Source organism: Spea bombifrons, chromosome 1 (genome assembly GCF_027358695.1).
Source record: "Spea bombifrons isolate aSpeBom1 chromosome 1, aSpeBom1.2.pri, whole genome shotgun sequence".
NCBI lineage: Eukaryota > Metazoa > Chordata > Amphibia > Anura > Pelobatidae > Spea > Spea bombifrons.
In genome coordinates, this window is record NC_071087.1 from 130605474 (window position 1) to 130632943 (window position 27470).

At 39.0% G+C, this 27470-nt stretch overlaps 1 protein-coding gene across 1 annotated transcript in view; it reads left to right on the forward strand.

Annotated features, from left to right (window-relative positions):
* The window catches only part of MARCHF3 (membrane associated ring-CH-type finger 3), an 86740-nt gene that overhangs the window by 23028 nt on the left and 36242 nt on the right, over positions 1-27470 (forward strand). The gene's annotated exons all lie outside the window — the stretch shown is intronic.

Consider the following 27470-nt stretch of genomic DNA (forward strand, 5'->3'; position numbering starts at 1 on the left):
ATTCTGATTAATGAAAAAAACTGGCAATATTAATTAACCTGTCATGAAGACACTTCTAGCATCGCATAATGACTCTAGTTTTAATGCCAAACCCTGGGTCTCAAGGTCAGGCATGGTTAAGCCGTCATTATCAATTAAGGGTATATTTAGGGGAGGAAGAGCGTCTTGAGTTACAAGCAGGTAAAAGAAATTGGAAATATTTCCACAATGGGTGAACCTAGACAAAGCAATTTAACATCTCTGTCTAGAAACCACTTAATAAGAATTATTCCATTCTGTAGAAAAAAAAACTTAAAAAAAATATTAAGTTCCATTTTCCTTTATTGGAAGAATGTTGGTCCTGTAAATGACCACAAAATATTGCCAAGTTGTCCACTTCTGTATAGGAGAAATTTAAAATGTGTTATTAGACACTGTAAGGGTATATAAATTAGACCCAACTGAAATACTATTTAACTGGTTTAGGGTTGTACACTACCTTAGGAAGTTTCCAATGAGAGGTCATTAAGAGAGGTAGAGGTACGGATAATTCATTGCATGCATGTATTGTGTAAATAGAGGTAGTTTTGTAGAGAATCAACGTGGTTGTCTCCCAGAAGCCATATGTCTTTTATAGATTTGCAATGTGAAGACACCTTGTAGAAAGCATTAAAAGGTGAAGATGTGATATTGTTGGGGGGAGGTGGATGATATTTAAATACAGAATGGATGATTACAGAAGTTTAAATATAGCCTTGTCCCATGAGAGTGTACATGCTGTGGACTTCATCTCCCATCATGTGCCGGCGGTCTTTGATGTCCTCAGTAGCTGGACAATGTGAGGTTCTACAAACAAAGCTGTATCAGTTCTGTGTAGAATATCGGCCAGTGTTTGTTTTTACCTTATGTTCTGCCTGCTGCTGCAAAACATTATGTTCTTCCTGCTGCTTTTTAAGTCAGCACATAAAGGTTTTTAATTTTCTCCTGTGACACAAAAACTGTTTATTTTTATCTAATGAAAAACTACTACGGACTGCCATGGGATTGGAAACCTAGCTGTGATTCTCAAGACAGCAGGATCGGTTGCAAGGTGGCAAGATGTTTTATTAGCTATAGCACAGGTGCATATGTCTGGAAGCACTTTCCTTCTTTGTATCAAAATCTCTGCACCCCCTCCCACATGATGCATTTGTTTTTTCTCCTTCAGTCCCTGTTTGCACTTCATGAGATGAGATTTTAAACCATGACAGACAGCCATCTCCATCCAAGTGCTGTCGTTTCATGATATCCCTTTTATCTATATAGGTGGTAGGTATGCAAGGATTTTTGGACACCCAGTTTAAGCAAAGAATGCTGAATCAGAATGATTGAATTAGATTAATTATCTCTTGTTTAAAGATGAATATGCTTCTTTGGTCTGTTTGTGGTCCTTGAAGCTTGGAGATTTTACACCTTGATCCAGGGGTTACAAAGTACATGTTGCATGTGAATGTGTATATAGAGCGACAAAAGGGTCTAATATTATTATTATTAAACTACAAGAGTTTGTAAGTTGGCAAGCTTACATCGGAACTCTCCAAAAAATCACACAAGCGCATTGCAGATTTATTAACTTTTAAGTTGCTTGTTGCAAATGCTTGTTGAACCATAAGATGATAACACTTCTTGAACTGAAGATCCTAGTTCTAGCTGAATTACTCTGTCTTAAGGCCAAATAGTCATAAGATCTTATTATGCACTATACCAATGATGATTGTAACATTTCTTCACTGGGCCATGAGATAATCTTCTTAAACTGAGGACCCTAGTTTCTAAACACAGTTGGGAGTAACTGTAATATTTTGACCATACAATCAGTTTCACAAAATTTTAAGGACATTATTGCTTGTTGCTACACATACCCTACCCATTTCTCCACACGGCTTTCATATTGGGTATTTTTTTCCCCTTTGAGACACCCAAGTTTTCAGTAATCCGCTGACATACAAGCACATCCATTTTACTATTTGAGTGATACCATTTCTGTGTCTAGTAGGGCGCTATCAATTATCAACTCGGTCAGTTGGTAACACTTTCTTACTCCTGCAGTTTTGGTCTCTCGGGTTTCAATGTACAGGTGAGACTTCTGGAACTTATCAGGAGCTTTTCCTACAACTGATATAAAAGTTTTTAACTCCCTGTCTGGGGCTACAGAAATGAAAATTTTCGGGACAAGGCATAAAAAAAAATGAAAAATGGTAGAGTTCAATGAATACTAAAATCTTGTAACATAAAGTTACTGTAATGCAGAGCTTTATGTTTATAATATAAAACGGTAATTTTTACATAGTAAAACTCACATTAATTAGAAAGTAAGTGCAGAAATTAAAAAGTGCGCAAGAAGTAAAAATTCCAGTTTTCAAATTAAGCACATTTCAAAATATATATAACATTTTCATTACAAGGAATTAACCTTTTATTGTTGTCGATTAATCACAGAACCAGTATTTTTTTTTTCAAAACTAAATGGGAGAACATTCACTTTCTTCCACCACATTCTTCGCAATTTTCAAGCAATTAAAATAATTTTACATTCCGCATAGATGTTTAGGTCATCTCAAAATATGAATACATTAAGTCCACTCTAAAATGAATTACAAGAGATACAGATGCTGATGTGTATGAAACTGCATTTTGTGTAGAACCTTTTAAAGTGTACAGGTTATTAGCGATTGCTTTTCTTTGGCATACGTGACAATGCTTATGAGACAGGGTACGGTCCAGCCATGGATTGTTCTTTGTTTCTATGAGTCCTACAATTGCGCACTCTTTTCTGTTGTTCCTTAGGCCATCATATCCCCAAACCCTGGCATTTGTTAGAGGTTAAAATCACACACTTAGTGTCTCCAGTCTTAAGCACTCAGGGTAAATAAGCAGATCCTCCAGGATTCATATTTAAAAGCGGACTCTTTGGTATTTTACACTGACGTAATGAAAACGGAAGTGTGGTTTTCTTAAGAATTTTATAGCCTGAATGCCTTTATATGCAGAAGAAACAACAAATACTCTCTATACCAACATATCCAACCTTTGGTTTTCTATACTGCCCGCGAATTATAGTTTGAGTTCCCTTGCAATTTCTAATGCATCTGTTTAGACTGTCATGTACCATCTAACTTAATTTAACTCATCTTGGGCTCAAATACTACAGGAGAGTAAAATCATTGCACTGCACAAAACACAAAATGCATCTTCTCATTGCTCTCTGGTGGCACATATGCACCAAAGTATATCTTTCTATTATTTAACTAATACAAAAAAACTCCTTATGGGATAATAGTGTATAGTGTGTTCTTTTTCTCCTTTCTCACTTGAGATATATATATATATAGTTTACTGGTTACTTCTCCTTACTTTTACATCTTTGAAAAATGAAATCTTGGTTAAATTTGAAGATGAAATATTGGCCACAAGAGATGATCAGAAAATCTCCATTGCCAACAGTGAGGATTTGTCTCTATAAGTGAGTCTGGCTTGTCCCTTTGGAGTTTTTAGAGTATTCCTGTTAAGCTGCTGACAGCACGCTCCTATCTTATTAGTTGATATTATTTCACAGGCAGGTTTGATTCCTTGAGTGTGATTGCAGAAGACAGCCTAGCAGAGGCACATAACGTGCAGACGATCTGCCATCTGTGAAAGATCTGAGGATTTTTAAGGCTGGCTGAGCGCTTTATTGGTATTTCTCTGTCTGTCAACTTTTATATTTAATATGCAGTTTTGTTCCGTTAAGGGTTGGTATTTACTCAAATGCCATATTTCTAAACAGCAGGTAATCGCTGTTACATGGTTTCAGCTCTGTCAATATTTGCAAGATGTAGCAATGCACTAAGTCTTCCAAAATGTAGAGGCTGGTAATAGAGGACTGAATCTGAACTTAACACATATTTTGTTGGTATAAGCGTTAATGTTCATTAAATTGAAGACGAGTAGGTTAAGTATGAGCAACTTGAAGGATGTAGTTAAATAATTATGAAAATATTTTTCTTGTCATCGAACTGTGTATGCTTTCATGGTTGTTATATGTAGAGTCCACCTTGTACTTATCAAAGGAATTGAGTTATTGTTTTTTGAGTTGAGGAAAAAACAAGAATGAAAAGTATTTCAATTATTCCTGGCCATGTTCCATTTTTTGTTGCAGGGTTTGCAGGAAAGAAAAAAAATCCTAATTAACTCACAGAGTTGTTAAAAACAATTTGTTACCCGAAGCTTTACTTGACACAGAGTGTAGCAGCTTTCCTGTCGCGGGGAATATTTGTAACGGTGAGCTGCCCAAAATGCCATAAAGTATGAATCAGCTTAAAAGCCATAGAATGGAAGGTAGAGGTAAGGCTGGACTTGATATATGTAGTTTGTTGTTACAGTTTTCTAAGCTCTTTAGTTTCTTCTTCTTTAAGTCTAAGACTTAGAAGTAGAGTACTTTGAGGTCAGGGAGAGTAGGCTTGCTGCCAGCAGCCATTCTTGGAAACTTCCTTTAGATAGCCAACAATGCAGGGGACCTCAGCACTAGCCTTCTGCTAGCAAAAACAATACATGTAAAAGAATCCTTGTTGGCTTGCACTTCAAACTATTCTGAATGCCGCGTGCCACCCCTATACAGCACAGTTTGATAGAGGTTTAGCCAGCTTTATTTTAATGAATTTATAGCTTAACTTAATTGATTCCCTTTGGTCATATTTAATGCCGGAGGTAAATCCATCAAGTAATTGAATAGCAATACCGGCTATGATGGGGAAGGAAAAAATAGGTTTCAATATTCAATAGTGAGATAACCTGTTATATCTGCTACATGAAGAAAATAAGCCTTTGCAATATTTTTTATAAATTAAAATGAGATGGGACTGGGGGAATAGCACAGTTGGGCAAGATGGGAAGTTTCTATGCCTTATCTAGCATATGGAGGAGGATCTCAGGCTGTGTGTGACTTCAACAAATGCAACGTGAGCAAGTTCAAGAGCCTACACAGTTTCCTAAGATGAAAATCTACGGTCTTTGTTTGCATGAGTTTGAGCCTGCTGAACAGCTCTGGAGCGAACAACCCCCCCCCAACAGAAGTATTGCATGTTAAGCTCTACATTTGAAACTTCCATTAAAGTGGAAAACATTGCACAGTTAACTGGAAGGAGTTCTTCTTGGAGTGAAGAGAGCTGTTAATTGGATACATGCCAATTGACATGTTCTCCACCAGTAACACAAATAAGATTTTTACCTTTAGACAGCTATAAGGTGGAAAAAAATAATGATACCCCCTACCCTGAACTCCCTCCCCAATAGAAAAATCTAAAACAAATAGACATGTGAGTTTCTTTAAAATAATGTATTATACATTTTAACGTCCATAAAAATGGATACATAAGCTTCTGTGGACTACAGATCGCTCTGCCATAAAGAGGATCTGGGTGGGTGATGGAGTTATTGGTAGGATTGGTTTTAGGACTGAAGAGGAAAACAGACAGGCATTGCTGTTCCCAGCTGCAGATAGCTGTCTGCCTTAGCCTTTCTCTTTGCCACCATCTGTAGACACTACCTTTGGGGCACCAAAAATTATAATAAAATTATAATAAAGCAGGCAGGTACAAGCAGAATGCCGGTAGGGTCTGCAGCAGGTACAGACTGCAGAGGGGGTCTGTAACAAGGCACCAGGGCATAATCCAGAAGAGAAGTCAAAATCCAGGTGATCCAAATCAAACACAGTACAAAGGGGCAAATCTTTGTATGTTCATAGACCCTCCATTTTCAGTTTCGGTTCGACTCTTATTTATTGTATTCGGCCTATTGTTGACAACCAGTGAACAGGCAATGTCATGACTGTAGTAATCCGAGTGATCTATTGATGCATGCTATAGCAATACATATCTCGATAGAGCAAAATATTGATTCATTACAGCTATGAGACATTTATTTGCATGTGTCCTTTCTGCTCTCATCATTAACTATAAGAGCCTGAACTATTTCTGATTATTAACAAGAGCATGATGCTCGACGCAAAAACTCAGTTGTAATCTTTTAATGCTAATGAAGATGCTGTATGCGCATTTTTAATCTTTTGGTCCCAATTTTGACACTCTATTCCGCTGTCCCACCGAGCATTGTTTGCAGGTAGAGATCTATTAGTAGTGTTTAGGAAATGTGACCCCCTTGTTGACATAATATTAATAAGTTAGAGCAGCACTAATAAAATAGCTTCAAATGTACATTTGCATTTAATTGCTTGAAAAAATAGAAGGAATATTTCAAGTGTGACATTTTAACAACATCATAATTGCTTAGGAAAAAAGGAAAACTGTGATTCTGCCACACATACAAATGAAGGATGCAGCCTTGTATAGTAGCATGGATACCGAAATCGAGAGAATGGCCCATAGAGGCAGTTCATCCATCCAAAAAGCATGTAGATGAACAGCTTTCATCTCTAAGCCATAGGCATGCAGACGGTGGGAACTGAGGGAACTTTTTTGCCGTAATGAAATTAATGAATTAAAAAAAAAAAATAATACATGACTGTTTGTTTTGGGAAAATAAATTAAAAAATATCGGTTCGTGCAGCCAAACCTTTTCATTTAACAATTTTTGGGTAGTTAAGACATTTTCTCCAAAGGTTGAGAGAAGGAGTCCGATGCAGCAGGTTTCCAGGCTTTTAGATACCATAGGTGTTAGTTTAGTTATGTACTAGGTAGGATAAAGCTTTGTGATGTACTTTTCTACGAATCCACCGATTATTTCCACAAGCCTTACCAGGGACAACCACAGAAATTGGCATCCACAGAAATATTTCCAAGAAATTGGGGGAATTTAAGCATTATCCAATTGGCAGGGCAAAGGCAGAATAGTGTATTGAATTCCCAATGGGGGATATAAGGGCCCCTTCTTTTTAATGCCTAGGGCATCTGATGCCCTTGTATGAACACCTTGCATCCCCCTTCTGGGAGTTCTCCTGACTTTTCCTAGAGGATCCAGTGATCGTAGCTGATTTCCAGTCTCCAAGGCAAATAGAATCATTTTATCTTCTAGCCAGGATTGAGCCTTCTGCCTACTGCCTTTCTTTTTCTCCCCACTTTCTGTAGGATTGCACTCATTTTCATTATCTTAACCACACCTTTGGATGTGAAGAACCTTTGGAGAGGTTTTCTGTTAATGCCTTAGTTTTTCAAAGTCTGATGAAAAGTAATACTCAGCTTAATGCCTACTTTTTTCTTGATGGAATGTCCTGGACTGTTTGTAGTTTTCTTTCTTAGCTGCCCAAGTTACTTTTCTCTTTATGTTTCTTATATCCACGTCAATCAAATAGTGTAAAAATTAATGTTACGCAGGTTTTCCAACAAAACAGCAGATATGACAGGTGATAAAGCACTCTTAAAACCAATGGGAATAATAGATTCACTATTTAATTGAACATATAAAAAACAATTGATATAATATACAATTTGCAAAACAAATACACAAATGCCAGTGTCCTGACACGTTTTGCCCTCAATGGGCTTCTTCAGAGGATTTTTAGAGCTGGCTTAATAATATGGGCACTGTAACCTTTAAGGCCTGCTTTGCTGAGTATAAACGATATAGTATGGCTGGATTCAGTATAGTGCAGCTGCATTTAATTCAAAACTGTGTCTATCCCTCACCAAATTCGATTCTATTTGAAATGTGGGGCATTCACAGACGTCTACCCGCTACCCAGATTGCAGAGTCATCAAAGAACGCAGACCAATACACTGTTGAATAGATTGAGATGTTATATTAGTTGTCAGCTATGCATACCTCCTAAGCCTTGGACATGTAAAACTTACTATAAACATGAATTAAAAGAAACTCCAAACTTGAGATTGACAGTGGGTGATTGCAGATGTGTGCTAGAGCTGGAGGTCTACTAGATGTCCAGACTGGACTGTGATTTCCCACACCATCTGTTCAGACCCTCATTCATTCCTACTCATTACCATACTTGCTCTAGCAGGGAAAAAGCAATCTATGATCTGTGTCCTGTGTCCTCGTTGGATTGCTTCGGATGTGGATGCCTGATCACACTCTTTTGCTTGTCCATCAGGAGTAGAAATTTAGAACTTAATTTTCAGCTCCATCTTCTTCAGTCTGATTTTTTTTTTACCATGGCTGGACACCTAATTAACCCATAACTTTTCCTCACTTTTATTTAGTAAGGAATTTAGTTAATCCCTAGGTGTATTAAATCAAGTCTTCTTAAAATGCTAAATATGGCAGGTAAGCAGTCACAGCAAACAAGAGAGTAGCACATAAGATGTTCTAGGATTAACTAAATGGGATATATAAAAAATAAGTAAACAAGCCGAGGGAAAAAAGTAAAGGAAAGCTGAAGATGCAAACGAGAGAATGGCAGGGGAACAATAAGCAGATATATCAGATGTCCTTGTATTGTCAAAACAAGCTGATTGCACTTCGCTGTTATATCAGGACCATGAATTCCTTTTTTGGGAATCTACAAGTCTCAATACTGACTATGAATATAGCCGTCCTCAGAAGGCCTCATTCTGCGATTTTGTTTTTCTTGATTTGGAAAAGAGAAAACGTAGTGCTTAGAGCGAAGGTGAATAAAGCCATATATCTTTCCTGAATGGCATTTCAATTTTCTGTTTAAACCAACCACAATGCAATTAGCCTTTAATGATAGGATGTATGTTTTATCCAATAAATGTATCATTATGGATGACCACTTTACCTATGTGTATTTCTTTTTCCACCCACACATTATATGGTGTTAACACATTCACTGCCCGGGATAGTTGGCGGCTGTTGTGTTCATATTGTTTTACTGTGTTTATGCACTATATTCACAGTTATTTTTGTAAGTGCAATAAAAACGCCGTAACATCATGCCAAAATGTCCCCTATTCATATTTTATCATGGGCTTTTTGGAATGGAACGTTTTCTTGCTTTATTAATAGGAATTATAAATATGATGCTTATATTAAGAGAAGGTGAAAATGACAAAATAAATTTTTTTTAAAGCACAAATTCTAAATGAATGTGATGGACGTATATTTCTCTACCCAATTACTTTGCACATTTCATATAAAATTGTTAGTTGAAAGAAATGTTACACAGAATCACAATCCGCCTGAATGTTCCAATGATAATAATTTAACGCATTGAGTGCTCGGGGTCCATACACATTTTACCTCCTGGGAAACCCGTCAGGGATGATGGAGAAAGCTGCCAATAGGCACAGCAGTTCTGTATGAAGTACCTTTATGAAGAATAGTGATCGAAAAAAGCTGTAGTATAAAATATAGCACTACGGCAGAACCATATAGAAAGGAGTAAAAGAAACATTTGTTTTGACAACATGTAACGTCATCCGCTCTCCTCATTTCTCAACCAGTTTAATCTCTGTCAGGAGATTTTATTTCTTCCAAATAAGGAAATATCGATTCAGGGGATCTTGGCAAACACAAATTTGAGAAATTAAATTGTTGCACAATTAAAGTGATGAAGCTTGGAGTACAGCTTATTCTTCCAATCCACTTCCAATCCACTGTAACCAGGGGTTACATTGTATTCCTCCATTGTTGCTCAACCCAGAAAACCTAGAACAACATAGGACTGCCTGTTACTTTTGAGTACATGTATTTGTTTCATGATCACATACGGAGACCCCCAGGTTTTGTCTAGGGTCTCAGAGCTCTTATTGCAATTTCACGGTGAAAGAGCCGATACCCGAGGCTAGCTCTCTAAAGTTGGCAATGGGTAAATAAGTTTGTCTTATCATTTACCATGAACGTTCAAAGAATTAGATTTTAGATAGTTGAGAGCTGTCGCCTAGCAATTCCTCTAAATTCCTCTAAAACCACTACACATTGGTTTGACTCTGAATGGTATAACCTTTACCACATATTTGTATGCAGAGTTTAGGTCTGTAGGTGTTAAGCCCTGTTGTAGATGCTGATAAGAGAATTAATATTTGAAGGGTGCCAGAGCCAGCTTCCTGTGGCTTCCAATATGGTTGCTGTAGGAGCAGATGTCACCCTGTGATAGCGTATTGTTTCCCCCCCAAGATCATTGCAAGATGTTTAAGAGTTGGTATTGAGTAATGACACAGAGCTTGCAAGCTGTTATGTATGTATGTTGCAGTCTTTTCTAAACAGCTTTGTTTGAAAGCTTTTTTTTTGACAAGATGAGATTAATCTCTACAAATAAATAGAAGATAGGTGCCAAAGTAGACTCATTTTCACATTCCTGATACAGATCTGTAGCTTCTCATTCTTTGTTGGCTCACCATCTATGTGCTTACGGCACTCTTTGATCTGTAAACTCAGATTGACAGGTCTTTCCACCTTGGCTGCGTTCTTTCTTTATGTACATCAATCTCTGTATGCACTGTTTCTTGTGGTCAGATCTCTGCCAACTCTTTTCTCCCTGCCCCCATTTGCTTTGTCGTTCTTCATCTCTGCCTGGCTTGTTTGTGTGCTGAGGGTCTTTTCTCTCTTTAATTTGCCAGTATGTATTCTTAGTGAACTCATTTATTATAGCGCTTCCTCCCCTGTTTCCTCAAATGCCTCATTGCCCGCTCCATGTTGTTTGTGTTGCTCTACGATGTATGTGCTGTTGGCCTGTTCCTCTGTGTGCATAGATGATGATCTCCTTGCTGTTCTGGGCTGTCCTTTTTTATCTTGTTCGATCTAATCGTTTTCTCTTGCTACCTGCTTTTTTTCTCCATGAGCACAGACCACTCTCATCTATCTCCTTTATCTTGCTGTAAAGAGAATGCAGTTAGCTCTTTCCACTACCTTGCATTCACATTTGACATTATCTTTTCTACCAGTTAAATGTTATCCTAAGTGTGCAACAGATGTGAAATCTCCCGGGTTCCTTCATAGAAATGTTGTGTGATATTGAAACATAACACCAATAATACCAACTCAGTGATTGGATTCTTAGCATCAATTAAAAAATAATTGTTCAAAAACATTCAAATTTCCACTCGAAACAACAAAAACACAATTAATTTGTGAAAGAATATTGGTTAAATTAAGAAGAACCTCCCATGCTGTATCAGGGTGTCCAACATCGATATTAGGTTACAAATCTAATTATCATCTGCTCTTTTAAAAACCTTATGTATGAATAATAATTAGTTAAATAAATATGCGTTTGTGGGATAGGAAGGTTAAAATGAGTAAGTGACTCTTGGATTATTTAATACTATGGGACTATAGTTGTTTATTATTCGGAAAGGGATATCTCTGAGATGGTCAGGAGCAGAGTTCTGTCAATCGGTGTTTACTCAGAGGCAGTCCATCAGTCACAAGCTAGACAGTGTTTGGATTATAAAGCTCTTTATTTATATAAAAAAGAACTTCTGGTGATTAAATCAATCCAGCAGCCCTAATGAAGTGTTTTTGGATAGCTGTTTAAGGAACTTTTCAATAACCAGAACACAAGTATGAGTAGAATACAAATAACACCCACGATGTTTGGTCAGAGTTTGTTTTTAGGGACACTATGCTTTGGTAGATTGCCAAAATGTAAAGTATGAGTAGTTTGAGGGCAATGTATTTCAAGGTGCATGGGGTTAAGGAAAGTGGAGAGAGAAGACAGGAAAGCCAAAACTACACTTCTTCATCTTTTCCCATTGTAAGCTCTTGTTCTAATTTGAAAGTGTAGTTTTGCTTTGACCTTTGTCCATATGAAATCTGTGTGCAATGACTGTAATAGTATTTCCACACTCATACCAATGTTTTCTTCATAGAAACATAGAATTTGGTCCATCAAATCTATCCTTTTTTCCTGTTCTACCTTTTCACTCAATACCAATTAATAGTCCTGTAAGGTCACCCTCAGGTTCTCAGTGCCCAGCTCTAGCCGTATGAGGAATGAACTCCATGTAAACAGATGAATACGGCTCTGCCTTCTGCGCTGAGTACCGAAACATTTTGTCATTATCTGAGGTGATACTGAATTGTAACTGTGACTGTGTATAACCTTCAGTGACATCCGTGAAAACAGTGGTGAGTTCTGGCTGCACGTTTGGGTTTATTCTATCTGCATTCAACTGATCTGGTTGAAGACCTACTAGCATGATTTAGTACATTTTATTTCAGCCGCACAGGAATCTGCTGGAGACTGATCATTGGAAATAAATGTAACTTTATTTCAGGCATGGAAGTGATTTCTGTTAGCCTTCCTTATGTTTGTATTGTGCCTTTTGATTACTTCTGGCATGCAGTGGGATTGTTAGTTGTTTGATCTCACCTTTGGTTTGCATTTTTTTATGCAAAAATGTATGCTGAATGTTACTCATTTGACCATTATACCTGTAGTATGGTGGGCCGTGCAATTCATTTTAGCGTTTTGTGATAAAACTTGAAAGAGAATAAATTCCAGTGCAGCCGAACTCCCTTGAAAACTGATGATTATGGTGTGATGGAGACACTGCTATTGCACTCTCTAGAAAACATTATAGAGAGTATACTTTAAGCTTGTTCCATTACAGCTCATAGCCATTGATCGCTTTCATAGAACAAATCATTGGTCATTTGGCTCTTCTCTTCAAATAAGTTCATCCCACAATTAAAAGTATTTTTGCTTGGTATTAGTGAAAGCCCGTATTACAAAGGTTCCTTACCCAGTCGTCAAGGCACATCCCATAGTCCAGTGTGCCTATTCCTAAATTATTATTAATAATATTATTATTGATTTATACAGCACCATCATATTCTGCAAAATAACATAAAGGGCTACAACTGCTAAAAGGATAGATAGTTGATCCAGGGAGTAATCTGATTGCCGCTATGGAATCAAGAAGGAATTTTTTTTTGCCTTCTTTTGGATCAACTTTAGAACTAGGTTTGTGTGAAAGGCTGAATGGACTGAAGTCTTTTTTTCAACCTACTATACTATAACTAACATTGTACAACGGGCCTTTGCATTTTAATTGGTTGGAAATCATTGCCCCAAGAGCATATAACAGGTTAATTCTACATTTGATATGTTGTATTTGGTGTATTTAACCATGTACTGATCTGAGCAGCGATGGATAGTGTAAAACAAGTAATTTCTACTATAGAGAGAAAAAACAATAACTGTGGCAATAAATATACATCACATCTCATTGGCATGCACCATTGACACAAAATCCATGTCAGTTTTAAGAAAGGAAACTTATTGTTAGCCGAGGCAGGCTCTTATCTGTTGGAAACATCATACAAGCTTTAGGCAAGTGAAAGCAACACTTGGGATTTCTGCCAGTTTGAAAAATTAAATGAGTGTTTAATTTTGCATAATTAAATCAGAAATCCTAAAAAAAAAAGTAGACAAAAACTGAATGATAAATTAGGCTTGTGCAGTTTAAGTTGGTAAATATATTTTAAGTCTACAGAGAAATAATGTTAAGCCTCCTAGAGACTGCCTAATATTTATTTACTTTTTAAGGACATTTTAAGTAATTTATTAGATATTTAATTATGTGCCAATTTGGGGCTATTTAATGTAAAATTAAAGTGAAATGCCCATTTAATACGCACATGTTTAAATGCTCATTAAAGAGGCATTGAGCGGGACGTAAGAGTGGCTTTACAAAAGTGTCCATAATTTCACTAAACGCAGATTTTGAACCATATTTGATTAAATATAGAAACATAGAATTTGAGCACAGGTAAGAAATTATTTGGTCCATCTTGTCTGCCCATGCTTAGTAAGTATTCATACATAACAGTTATTATAGTTATTACCTTTACAGTGTATCATGAGATCTGTAGTTCAATACCTTAATGTCCACGCATTGAAAATCTATACATTTATTCTTTAGCATTCATACAGTTTTTGTCTTTCTAATTCTGTAAGCTCTGGTTAGTAAATGTTTATCTGCACTAACATTATTTACTTGATTACTTTGATTCTAACGCATGATTAGGCATCACCACTCACTTATCATATTGTACTTTTTCTAGTATATTAAAAAGATCTCTACCCTAAGGTGAATTTGTTTTATTCGCTATATGACTTGTCTTCTGAGTCTAAAAAAATGACCCCAATATGCAAAGTATGTGGTATCAGCAAACGGCAGTGTTGACAACCTCATTTTCACTATTTATGGCTTACTTTTTGTACAAACATAAATCCGCTCCTAGGAAATAATTGCCTGTGAAACAAGCTAATCCTTTAAAAGCTAGGAAAGCCAATATCCCATCGCAGTGAACCACACTATGAGACCTAATGGACATATTTTGGACATTTCTAAATCAGCTGACCCTGAAATTCTGAAAATATGAACCTTTTAATAGCCCATCGTGACGATTGACCTGAACCAAATGGCTCCAATTCCAGTCCTCATGGAAACCTTGACGTTTCATTATTTAAAAGTACACTTAATTGAGTCACCTGCATTCACGCGGGTATATGAACCATAACATACTGGAAGCACCCATTTGGGAGTCTTAGAAATGATTGCGGCAGTATACAAAAGGAGTCAGCTCCAGACTGCGTGACCTTGAGATTTTGGCCCTTCACCTTGAGACCCTGAAATCGGAGCAAAAACCCTGAGACCTAGGGTCAAAACAGTGAAACTGACTATTCCAATATATATATATATATATATATATATATATATATATATACATATACTGTATTTGCTCGATTATAAGACGAGGTTTTTTTCAGAGCAAATGCTCTGAAAAATACCCCTCGTCTTCTAATCGGGGTCGTCTTCTAATCAGACCTCAAATAGAGGTCTGATTAGGAGACTGAGATCCAGATCCCCCGCACCGCTGCAGGGGACCTGGATCCTCCTGTCTCACCCGACCCCCCCCCCCATCATACACACACTTACCGGTGCTTCCTTGCTTCCTCTGTGTTGCCGGGGCAGCGGGTTGACGTCTACACGATCCGCGTAGACAACGTCCGCTGCAGCCGGAAGGAGGTGTGGCTAGCAGCGGGGGTTGTCTGCGTCCGTCGCATAGACCTTCCCCGACTGTCAGAGATCAGAGAGCTGATCTCTGACAGCCGGGGAAAGTATACGCGACGGACGCATACAAACCCCCGCTGCTAGCCACACCTCCTTCCGGCTGCAGCAGAAGGCGACGTCAACCCGCTGCCCCGGCTGGAAGCACCGGTAAGAGAGGGGGGAGAGCGGGGGAAGGGGGATGAGAGAGTGTGTGTGTGTGTGTGTGTGTGTGTGTGTGTTAGTTAGTTAAATGGGGGTATAGGGTGTGTGTGTGTGTTAAATGGGGGCATAGGGCATTTCTGGAGTGGCGTTAAGGGGGCATTTAATAGAGCACTCTGCCTCCTGAAATGCCTTATACCTCCCTATATGCCACTCTGCCCCATAATATGACTTTTAACCCCCTAAATGGCAGAGTGGCATATAGGGGTATAAGGCATTTCTGGAGGCAGAGTGCTCTATACAATGCCTTTTAACTCCCTTAATGCCACTATGCCTCCTGGAATGCCTTATACCTCCCTATATGCCACTCTGCCCCATAATATGCATTTTAACCCCCTAAATGCCAGAATGGGATATAGGGGTATAAGGCATTTCTGGAGGCAGAGTGGCACATAGGGGGTCAAAAGGCATACCATGGGGCACAGTGGCATATAGAGGGTTAAAAGGCATATCATGGGCCACAGTGCCATATTGGAGTGGCAAGCCTGGGGGCAGATGTGCGTAACAGGGGGGCAGGTTGGAAAATACAAGAAATAAAAACAAAAAAAATCTTTTTCTCAATCATAGCTTTTATTAAAAAAAATAGTTTACATGAATTAACATTTACTGGGAAAACTTTTTTCCTTTGGGGTCGTCTTATATTCAGGCTTTTTCTTTTTTTCTTAAGTTAATATTCAGATTTTGGGGGGTCGTCTTATAATCAGGGTCGTCTTATAATCGAGCAAATACGGTATATATCAACTTTTATTACACTGCAATGTGTAATATTGGACTAAATTATTTACACACCTAATTATATCCAAATACAATGGCGCACGGTACAATTCTGGGTTAATTAGTAACATTAGTAAATATATCTGTGCTCGTTATCCATCTTTGCTCATAATATTTCTAGAAATGTTTTATTTTTCATTTAAAAATAAAAAAATAAATATATGATTGTAATGATTATGATGGTTATTTTTTTCAATTTTTTTTCTAATATTTTTTGTTTAAATAGCAAAAAAAGCACTAATGAATGTTTCTCCATGGCGTTACCATTGCTAATGTAGATTGGAAATGAAAGATTCAAAACTAAAATTGGGGTAGATGTTATGCGTCTCTCGATTTATATATTCCAAAGCAACGCTGGTTGTTTTGATCATTCCATAAATCTTGCAAACTGCTATGAATCGATGAAACATATATAGTACTGGCCATGTCCTAAAGAGCCTTCATTCTTTAAATAAAATTGTTTTGTTGAGGCAGTCTAGTAATTTCATGGCTTCATGTATACATTTGCCAAGTATCCAGGTAAACATTGTGCTAAGGCTATTTACATCTTGCACTTGGCCGTCGAACTCGTTTTGACTGCGGCCTCGGATTTGGAGCACTCTAGTTCTTTATTTAGACACAAGGCAGGCATTAGCAGCCTGTTCAGTTTGTTAGCAATTGTTTTGATCTGTAGCCATGACTCGGGATACACATTGCAGCATAAATAAATAAATTTAAACATCCTCAGCACTTTCTCTGTGCCAAAAAAGAAATAGAATAAATTCTACTATTGAGAACTCCTCTTATAGGAATGTTCCAATTATAAGATCTTGTGGGTTTTTTTTGTTTCTTTGCTAGATTTAGGATCCCTTATCTGGTAAGGAGTAAAGAAGTGTTGAAGACACCAAGATGATGACTACTGGATGTGCAGTGTCATGTTTTGGCATTCACTAAAGCTTATTTATAAGGAACCTTCTCTGTTTCTCCATGTGAAATCTGTTTATGTGTAACTAGCAAACAAATCTTAAATTGTATTGCGGCTTTAGCCATACTTTAAGGATTAATCAATTAGCAAATGACAGCTGAACGTTTACATTTTTTCCTAGCAATCTGGCCATAGTTAAATAATTATTGTATTAATATTGTATATCAGAATTATTTTATACATTTTTTATGGTAATGTACCTATTTTTGGTGTTCACACCAAGGACACTTCCACCAGTTGGTGACCAACTAACATATTGCCTCTGAGTTTGTTGGCTCTGGGATGCTAGGTGCCCAGCGAGGGTCTCTTGACGTTATGTGGCACTGCAGAATGAAAGCCAGTGCGTCAAGACAATGGAAAGTAAGCTGTAATTGAGTATGTGTGTGAGTGTTTGTAAGATAAAAGGTTATATGATGGGCTGATATAAATAGGTGACGCTAGGTTATATGTGCCCCACTGGTCTCCCTTCTCCTGTTTATGGGAAAGGTTTGGGTGTTCAGCAGTACTAGGAATGTTGTATTTCTCTAATACTGTTTTAAAGTTTAAAAAAGTGTTAAATTTCGCAGTGTAGATGGAACAGTGCCTTTTATACCCAGCTGTTACATGAGTTTATTTCCTTACGGCTTTCTTTTATTAATTGCATCATACAGGCAATCGTTTACTTGTCATTTATAGATGCAGTGGAGCTTGGCTTTAATATTTTTGTGTTGTAGAATAACATAAATTGGTGGTTGAAAGGAACAGGCGTTTCGTATATACTGTAGTCGCATACATTTGGTAAGACTTTCTCTGCCTCTTACTTCGCATAAATCAGAATAGCTGCGGGATTTACATTTCTGCAAAAATGAAATGTCGTACTGGTTAGACTTAAAACGACTTCAATGTAATTGAATTAACCTGCGTGATATCGCTTCTCGAGTTCTAGCCATAATTTGTTTTTATTTTATTTTTATAACTATGTACATATATTTTAGTTTTATACGTAAAATGCCTAGTAGTGTTTTGTCACAATGTAACTGGAGGAGGATTTCGGCAGCATGGCCAGATGATAACCCAAAATGAAGTACCGGAGGTGGTCAAGTTAACAGGTGTGGGTCTAGGCAGGCAGAAGACAGGCAGAGGTTTGGAAACGGATCAATCAATCAACAAAAACACCAGGTGATCAGACGAGATACCCCAAAAGATTAGCACTGAGGGAGCCCTTAGCATGGTTTAAATAGAAGAGAATTTGCTCCAAAAAGTCACGTTATGACATATGCGTTATTAGCGGCAAATGTTGCTTGTTGTGGTGGCTGCACTATTCTCGCATGGCATTTCATGCGGGTGCGACAGACATTACATATTCTTATTATTTTGTGTTTTTTTTTTTTTTTTTAAATTCAATGTACATTTTCTCGTTTGAATTCCTCAACTGTTTTTTTTAACAAGTCAATACACTCTTTTATAACCTCACGTGCAAGTGGTTTTGCCTGCAGTGTTTAAACATTTCCAGGACCTAGTTGAAAGAGAAATGAATGATGTGTTTCATTGGGTGTACTTCTTACATCCTGCTGTGCATCATTTTACTGCTAATCCTTCCTCAATGCCAGGAAACACACAGCGCTATCACCGTATTTCCTTGCGTTTTGTATTGTCCCAGAGCAAGAGAAAAGCTACAAAAGAATCAGGAATCAGACAAACTTGGCTGAGCTCTGTATTTTTTTTATATGCATACCTTCAGTTACTATTGTACACATCTGTAGTTCGGAACATACAATACCGGAAAATATTTTCATGTTTCCATGTCCGAAAGGAGATCAAGAAGCCACCTTGATGAGCGATTGATGTGAAATGACGCAGATAAGCTGGACCCTTGGCCACGAACGCCATAGAATGTACGCTAGCCGTAAAGAACAATGTGTTTGAGTTAGCATTACAGAAGCTATAGACCTGTGTTAGCCATAGGAAGCAAGAAAATACATTAGGTAAAGGTGAGACCTTTATTGACTTACTGACGTAGAATGAGTTTGCACGCTTTCAAGACTATCTACGCCTCTTATATGGTATGGTATATATTATAACCAAATTTGCATTACAAAAGCATAATACATAGGTGCTTAATTTAGATTTTTACAATAAGCCACTCTGAGAACCAGGGGACTGTGCAAGGCATGTTTCTGCGATTCTGAAGGATATCACTAATAGTGAAATATAGGGCTGCAACTAACGATTATTTTAATAATCGATTAATCGGCCGATTATTTTTTCGATTAATCGATTAATCGGATAAAAAAAACAATATGCAAATTTTTCGTTTATTTAAAAGAATTTAATGAACTGGATGTTAAAAAACAACTTAAAATTTACATTAACATTCGTATTTTGTTATGTTGTCAAAATACAACAAGTTTGCACCCAGCGCACAAGTTTGCATTGTGCCCCCACCCCTTTGCACTGTGCCCCCACCCTCACTCTGCCCTGCATCCCCACCCCCACTCTGCCCTGCACCCAGTCTCACAGCCTGCCCTGCACCCAGTCTCACAGCCTGCCCTGCATCCCCACTCTGCCCTGCACCCAGTCTCACACCCTGCCCTGCACCCAGTCTCACACCCTGCCCTGCCCTGCACCCAGTCTCACAGCCTGCCCTGCACCCAGTCTCACAGCCTGCCCTGCACCCAGTCTCACAGCCTGCCCTGCATCCCCACTCTGCTCTGCACCCAGTCTCACACCCTGCCCTGCCCCCCCACCCCCACTCTACTCTGCACCCAGTCTCACACCCTGCCCTGCATCCCAACCCCCACTCTGCTCTGCACCCAGTCTGCCACCCTGCCCTCCCACCCCCACTCTGACCTGCATCCAGTCTCCTGGCCCCACTCTGCCCTGCACTCACATCCTGCCCTGCATCCCCTGCCCCCCCACCCCCTGTGCCGCGGACCCCCCACCCCCTGTGCCGCGGACCCCCCACCCCCTGTGCCGCGGACCCCCCACTGTGCAGCGCACCCCCCCCCACTGTGCAGCGCACCCCCCCCCACTCTGCAGCGCACCCCCCCACTCACTGTGCAGCGCACCCCCCCACTCACTGTGCAGCGCACCCCCCCACTCACTCTGCCGCGCACCCACACACACACTCTGCCGCGCGCACACACGCACACACGCACACACGCACACACGCACACACACACACACACACACACACACACACTCTGCCGCGCACCCAGTCTCGCACATAAACATTCGCACAGACAATAGACATAAAGAGTACTTACCTCCGCTACGAACTTGTTCCACTTCCAACTTGATAGTAGACGCGCGTCACATCCGTCGTCACGTAGCTTGAAGAAGGCGGAGACTGCAGAGCGTGGAGCAGAAGCGGGGAACGCTGGCGGAGGTAAGTAAAAGGAGCCTAGTGCTCCAACGACGAATCGATCACTCGATTAATCGATAACGGAAATCGTTATCGATGATTTCCGTTATCGATTATTATCGATTTTATCGATTCGTTGTTTCAGCTCTAGTGAAATACACATTGGGCTCAGCTTTACATTGGCTTCAGGCATTTGACTATAACAAAAAAAAAGAATCTATTGAAATGGACTGATTATACATGCGCGTTAGCATGTGTCGGCTCAATATAAGAGTTAAACTCCAATTGGATTTGACTGCTGTGTTTTCATATCATGTTCAATAGGAGAGAAGGCCTGCAGTTTGTCTGCTTTGTTATGGACAACGGTGATTAACAAAAACCTGGTGTAATTACCATAGCGACAACTAGAATTTCCATGATAATTGCTCCCATTTTTAAAACTTTGTACCAAGACTTCCTTGAAATGCAACACTGGTGCACATCTACAGTTCTTGAAGGCTACAAACAGGCCACCGTGTATCGATATTAACATCCTTATTTTTAGGCAAGAAGGCTATGAAGTCAGGTGTAGCGTACCCATGATATATTACTGTCATTGTATCATCATCATTATTATCTTTTTAGCTTTTTTCTTTTTAATATATATATACATTTCCAATTCTAAATCCCAACAGGAGCTGTAAATTTTGCATTGTACTAAAATCACTTTCCATGCAGCTGTTGGTGTGCACGACACAAGAATTACTTTCCATGAATATACAAACCAGAACTCTGTGCTGTAGAGAAAAATAAATGATGTATTTTGCAGGACATTTCTCTAATATCCTGTTTTGTGTCACAATAACGTTCCCACAATGGCAGGAAACAAAACAACATGATTGCAACGTGTGTAGGATGTCCACATATGGCTCCGGTTTCATATTGCGGCACATGCCGACCCCCTAATCAGGTTGCACAATGGGCGCATTGGCTGTACAAATCCTAAAGAGCACTGCAGGCAGATGTGTCCTACCGGTGATGGTGGTTACTGCTATACTAAAAATCCGAGGGTGTCTACAGTCGGCAAATGGCCTTTTTTAATGAATGACATAAAGACCTCATTCCACTGTTTTTTGTAGTTCTATGAAATGTAAAAACTCCAGTGCTACTATGTTCATGCTGGTAAAAATGCCCTGTAGACTTTTATGCTGTGTTTACCTTCTGTGCAGCTTTGGTATCCCCTTGGCCTTCACTCTGCTGGTGTAAAGCTGTGCATTGGGGGGTCCAAGGCCAGAAAAATATTGAACGGAAAGGGTTCCTCTAGTCTGATTAGAACAGACACTCACTTTCCCAACCCCACACCTATTTTTTATGCAAGAGATGTGCTCAGCCAAGCACATCAACGGACACATGATATACCTACTGCTTGACAAATGTTGTTTGGGGAGGTCTAACAAGACCCCCTGTGCATATGCGCAGAAAACGTTCCCATTCATTTCAATGGCAGGGCTTTCCTGCCACTGATCAGTCATAAGAGTTGGTGTAGTAGGGAACTGCAGCTCTACAGCTGCAACGTCAGGTATTTTTTCAACCTTTTATACAATGCGGTTACAATGCAAAGTACTCGTAAAGTATTTTGATATGCATTCTTTTTTGGTAAAGCTGTCAAGTAGTTAAATTGTTTCTTTAATAAAGACATTTTAGAATCTTTTATGTATAGTACCGTATACGACGTTATTGGACAGCAATTAATGTCATCCTTGGGCAACCGATTGTGACATTGGAAGGCCTAGGCCGGTTAACATGGTTGAAGGTATGCATGGCCAAATAGCATCACCAGCTGTTGTTGTGCACCTTGTACTGTTTTTCCCCTTGGGGCTCAATTTAGTCCAGATCCGACTGAGCATTACGGAATATACCGTATTTGCTCGATTATAAGACGACCCTGATTATAAGACGACCCCCCAAAATCTGAATATTAACTTAGGAAAAAAAGAAAAAGCCTGAATATAAGACGACCCTAAAGGAAAAAAGTTTTACCAGTAAATGTTAATTCATGTAAACTATTTTTTTTAATAAAAGCTATGATTGAGAAAAATATTTTTTTTTTGTTTTTATTTCTTGTATTTTCCAACCTGTCCCCCAGTTACGCACATCTGCCCCCAGGCTTGCCACACCAATATGGCACTGTGGCCCATGGTATGCCTTTTGACCCCCTATGTGCCACTCTGCCTCCAGAAATGCCTTATACCCCTATATCCCATTCTGGCATTTAGGGGGTTAAAATGCATATTATGGGGCAGAGTGGCATATAGGGAGGTATAAGGCATTCCAGGAGGCAGAGTGGCATTAAGGGAGTTAAAAGGCATTATATAGAGCACTCTGCCTCCAGAAATGCCTTATACCCCTATATGCCACTCTGGCATTTAGGGGGTTAAAAGGCATATTATGGGGCAGAGTGGCATATAGGGAGGTATAAGGCATTTCAGGAGGCAGAGTGCACTATTAAATGCCCCCTTAACGCCACTCTGCCTCCTGAAATGCCTTATACCTCCCTATATGCCACTCTGCCCCATAATATGCCTTTTAACCCCCTAAGTGCCAGAGTGGCATATAGGGGTGTAAGGCATTCCAGAAATGCCCTACACACACACACACACACACACACACACACACACACACACACACACACACTTACTTACTTACTTACTTACCGGTGCTTCCAATTTCCTGCTGTATTGCCGGGGCAGCGGGTTGACGTCTCATTCCGCGGCAGCCGGAAGGAGGTAGAGTTGGCAGCGGGGGTTTGTATGCGTCCGTCGCAAATACCTTCCCCGGCTGTCAGAGATCAGGAACTCTGGAACTCTAATCTCTGACAGTCGGGGAAGGTATTTGCGACGGACGCATACAAACCCCCGCTGCCAACTTCACCTCCGGAAGCACCGGTAAGTGTGGGGGGGGCGACGACAGGAGGATCCAGGTCCCCTGCAGCGGTGCGGGGGATCTGGATCTTAGTCTCCAAATCAGACCTCTATTTGAGGTCTGATTAGAAGACGACCCCGATTATAAGACGAGGGGTATTTTTCAGAGCATTTGCTCTGAAAAAAACCTCGTCTTATAATCGAGCAAATACGGTACTTCAAAGTCTCATTAACAATTTAATGCTTTTTAGTAACTGATATCACCCCCAGAACAAGATAGATGCCACTGGATTGTTATTAATTTGTGCAAGTGACATAAAGTTGATTTCTAAATGGTTATTTGAGAAGCTCCCCAATACATCTTATTCTCCATTTTGCCATATTGATTGATTGCTGTTGCTTTAAGGTCTGCTATTTTCGTTATTTTTTATAGATTGCTTCTTTATATATTAACACCATTGTATTTTCTATTAACTAGATTATTTGCTATATTTCATCATGTGGAATGAAATCATTCAAACAGATCCCATTAAGAAAAAAATACCAGACTCAGAGATATACAGTAACAATATCATATAGTAAGGTAATAAAGGGAATTGGGCATTTCATATTTCGTTGTTGGTTTAATTACGTTTGCAACTTTTACTTTACTGTACACATAATTCTGAAAGATTTATGGATAATACCTTGAAACATGGATCACATTTTCATACATATTGGGTACAGCTGCTCTTGTTTAACCCCTTAATGACAATTGCCGGTCCTGGCACGGCACGGAAAAGCATGTGCTTTACGACAATTGACGTGCCAGGACCGGCACGTCTTTAAACGGGTGCAGAAAGCGATCTACTATCGCTTTCTGCACCCAAAAAGCGTTGCTGAATGCCTCGACCTCGAGGCATTCAGCAACGCCGCGATCGGCACGAAGGGGCCATCTCTGGCCCCTCCACGGGGCGTCAACATCCGCCATACTTTGTATGGCGGCGGACGCCCGTTTTAAAAGCGTTTAGGAGGCGATCGACGATCGCCTCCTAAACTTAAATGGTGTCGCTGGAATGCCTCGATCAGGAGGCATCCAGCGACACCAAACACTAACCTTTTGATGGGCTGTGACCGCTCCGGAGAGCGGTCACAGCCGCAGCTGCCGGCAATCTTCGCCATCAAGGAAGATGGCCGCCGTCCTGTAACAGGAACCACAAATTTTAAAAGTTTGCTAGATGGTCCAGACCATCTAGAGAACTTTGGCTCCACTTGCAGGTTGAATACAGGTACTGCATTCACCATGCAAGTCAATGGAGCCCAGCTTTCTAATCACAGTGTGATTAGTAAAAATAAATTAAAAAATAAAATAAAATTAATAATAATTAGAAAAAAATAGTAAAAAAACAGTAAAATGTAAAAATCATTTCCCACTGATGTCACTATCAGGGGAACCTCCAAGTTGAAAAAAAATGTTACTTTTTTTTTTAAAAAAAAATAATAAGAAAAAAAAAATATATATATTAAAAATATATTTTTGTGAGCAAGTCCTAAAATTAGCATATTAGCTTAAAACAATTCTCGCATGGAAAGAGTTAAAATACTGGCATATTAAATGCCCGTGGGGCGTCTACTTTTAAAAAATGTATGATTTGATGGGGTAAATTGAATGGGCCAGGTTCAACAACGTCCCAATTAACACGGGGGGAAGGATGGCCACACATCTAATTTCCAATTAGAAAAATGCACACGTACCAAATGTGGCCTTTTAGTTCCCCCAAAAAATGACACACCCATGCATGTGGGGTATCACTGCACTCAGGAGATGTTGCTGAACACATTATGGGGTGTCGTGTGACAGCGGCATATACCAGGAGCTGTAAATTCATACATAAAGTAGGTGTGTGTGGGAAAAATACACACACAAAAATATTACTGCAAACTTTGAAAAAATGCTGGTGGTAAAATGTGTGCATGCAAAGAGTTAAATACCAGCATTTAAAATACCCTGTGGTGTCTAGTTTTGAAAAATATATGGTTTTGTTGGGCACACTGAAATGGCCTGGCTCAAAGATGTACCAAATAGGGCATGGGCAGTGGATCCCAAATGCCAAAGTTCAACATTGAAAAAAGCGCATGCCCCAAATGTGGCCCTTTTGCCCCAAAACAGCCAGGCAAAATCATTCATGTGAGGTATCGCTGTACTCAGGAGATGTTGCTGAACACATATTGGGGTGTTTTGTGATAGTGACATATACGAGAACATTTTAATTCATACCTGAATTAAAATGTGTGTGGAAAACCAAATGCAAACAAATGACTACCACAAAGTTTGACAAAGACTGGTGGTAGATATGGTGCATGGAAAGAGTTAAAATACTAGCATTTGAAATACCCTGGGGTGTCTAGTTTTCAAAAATATATGGGTTTATTGGGCACACTGAAATGGCCCGGCTCAAAGATGTACCAAATAGGGCATGGGCAGTGGATCCCCAAATGCCAAAGTTCAACATTGAAAAGTGCGCATGCCCCAAATGTGGCCCTTTTGCCCCCAAACAGCCAGGCAAAATCATTCATGTGGGGTATCGCTGCGCTCAGGAGATGTTGCTGAACACATATTGGGGTGTTTTGTGATAGTGACATAAACGAGAACATTTTAATTCATACCTGAAGTAAAATGTGTATGACAAAACAAATGCAAAAAAATGACTACCATAAAGTTTGACAAAGACTGGTGGTAGATATGGTGCATGGAAAGAGTTAAAATACTAGCATTTGGAATACCCTGGGCTGTCTAGTTTTCAAAAATATATGACTTGATGGGGTAAATTGCATTGGCCGGGTTCAAAGATACCCGAAATGGCACATGGGGGGAAGAATTACCAGATTTGGAAAAAATGGCTTTGAAATAGCAAAACGCTACCTGTACTTATTGCCCCATAATGGGTAGAAAAAAGCAAAAAAACATAAAAACATTGGGTATTTCTAAACTCAGGACAAATAGTAGAATCTATTTAGCGGGTTTTTTCATTACCTTTTATAGATGAGTAAAAGATTTTTCAACTAAAAGTTAGAAACAGTCATTTTTTTTCTAAATTTTTCACCATATTTTATAATTTTTTTAATAGTAAATAATATGATACAATCAAAACAATGTCATCTAAAGAAAGCCCTTCTTGTCCTGAAAAAAACAATATCTAATGTGTGTGGGTTCAGTAAACGGGAAAGAAGAAAATTACACCTAAACACAAGCAGCGCAGAAATGTTAAAAAGGCCATTGTCACAAAGGGTACAAAAAGTAAAATCAGCCTTTGTCTCGAAGGGGTTAAAAGCTCTTTTTTCGAGCTTTGAACATCCTTACCGGCTGGCAGATTAAAAACTTGCCCTTTTCTATTCATGTTGTATAATAAAAGTGGAAGGGACAATACATACAATGTGGTTTAGCTGTGTGGCATTCTACATTATGCATGTTTAGTACACAGGGAGAAGTGAATGTTCAAACAGATGTGTTGAATGACATAGTAGGTATTTTCAGATATTGTTTGAAGACCCAAACAACACATTTTTATGTTTATTTTTTTCAATAAAGACAAATTAAGTGCACATACCTACGAATCAAGGTTGACGTTTGTATATGGATTTATAGTGATTTTAATGAAATCTCTTTTATTTGATTGAAGAGTATTTTGGATGTTAAGCTGCATTCCAGGAGAAGTGCGGTGTGCTGAATATAATACGACTGGTGCCCTAGTTATTATATAATAAAGCATTGTAACAAGAGTGGATCCTTGAGTTAAAAGCTTGAACTTAGATTGGCAGGGTATGAATTTTTCATCCATGGATTTTTTTGGATCATCAGAAAAAACAGAGCTTACAGCTGGTATCACATCTTGGCTTGGTTTTCAGAATTGGAATACATTACCTATAGATACATATTTGTAAAAAAAATGGGGAATTTCTCATGCAAAGTAGTCTCCTACTACCTGAAATCTATTTTACCTGAAATCTAATTTACAGTCCGTTGTGACGCTCAACAAGCAGGTGAACTTGGGAGGAGCACAGCTAGGAAAACACATAAAAATGCTGGAGTTATCATTTTGTCCATATAGCTGTATTTAGAGTGGTTAAGACAATGTGCATTATATGAAGACATGTTCATTTACCTTAATTACGTGATTGGCGTAGTTGCCAACTTTTTAGTCACTCTTGTCCTTTGAGGTCATCTGTTGGCAAAACAGTTGGAAAGCACATTATAATCTGCTTCCGTAGTACTTACTGATCTAGCCTTTATTTTGCACGTGAAAAGCCTCTTTACCATGAAACATGAGCCCCTGTTGGATCACCAATTTGGAGGAACAACC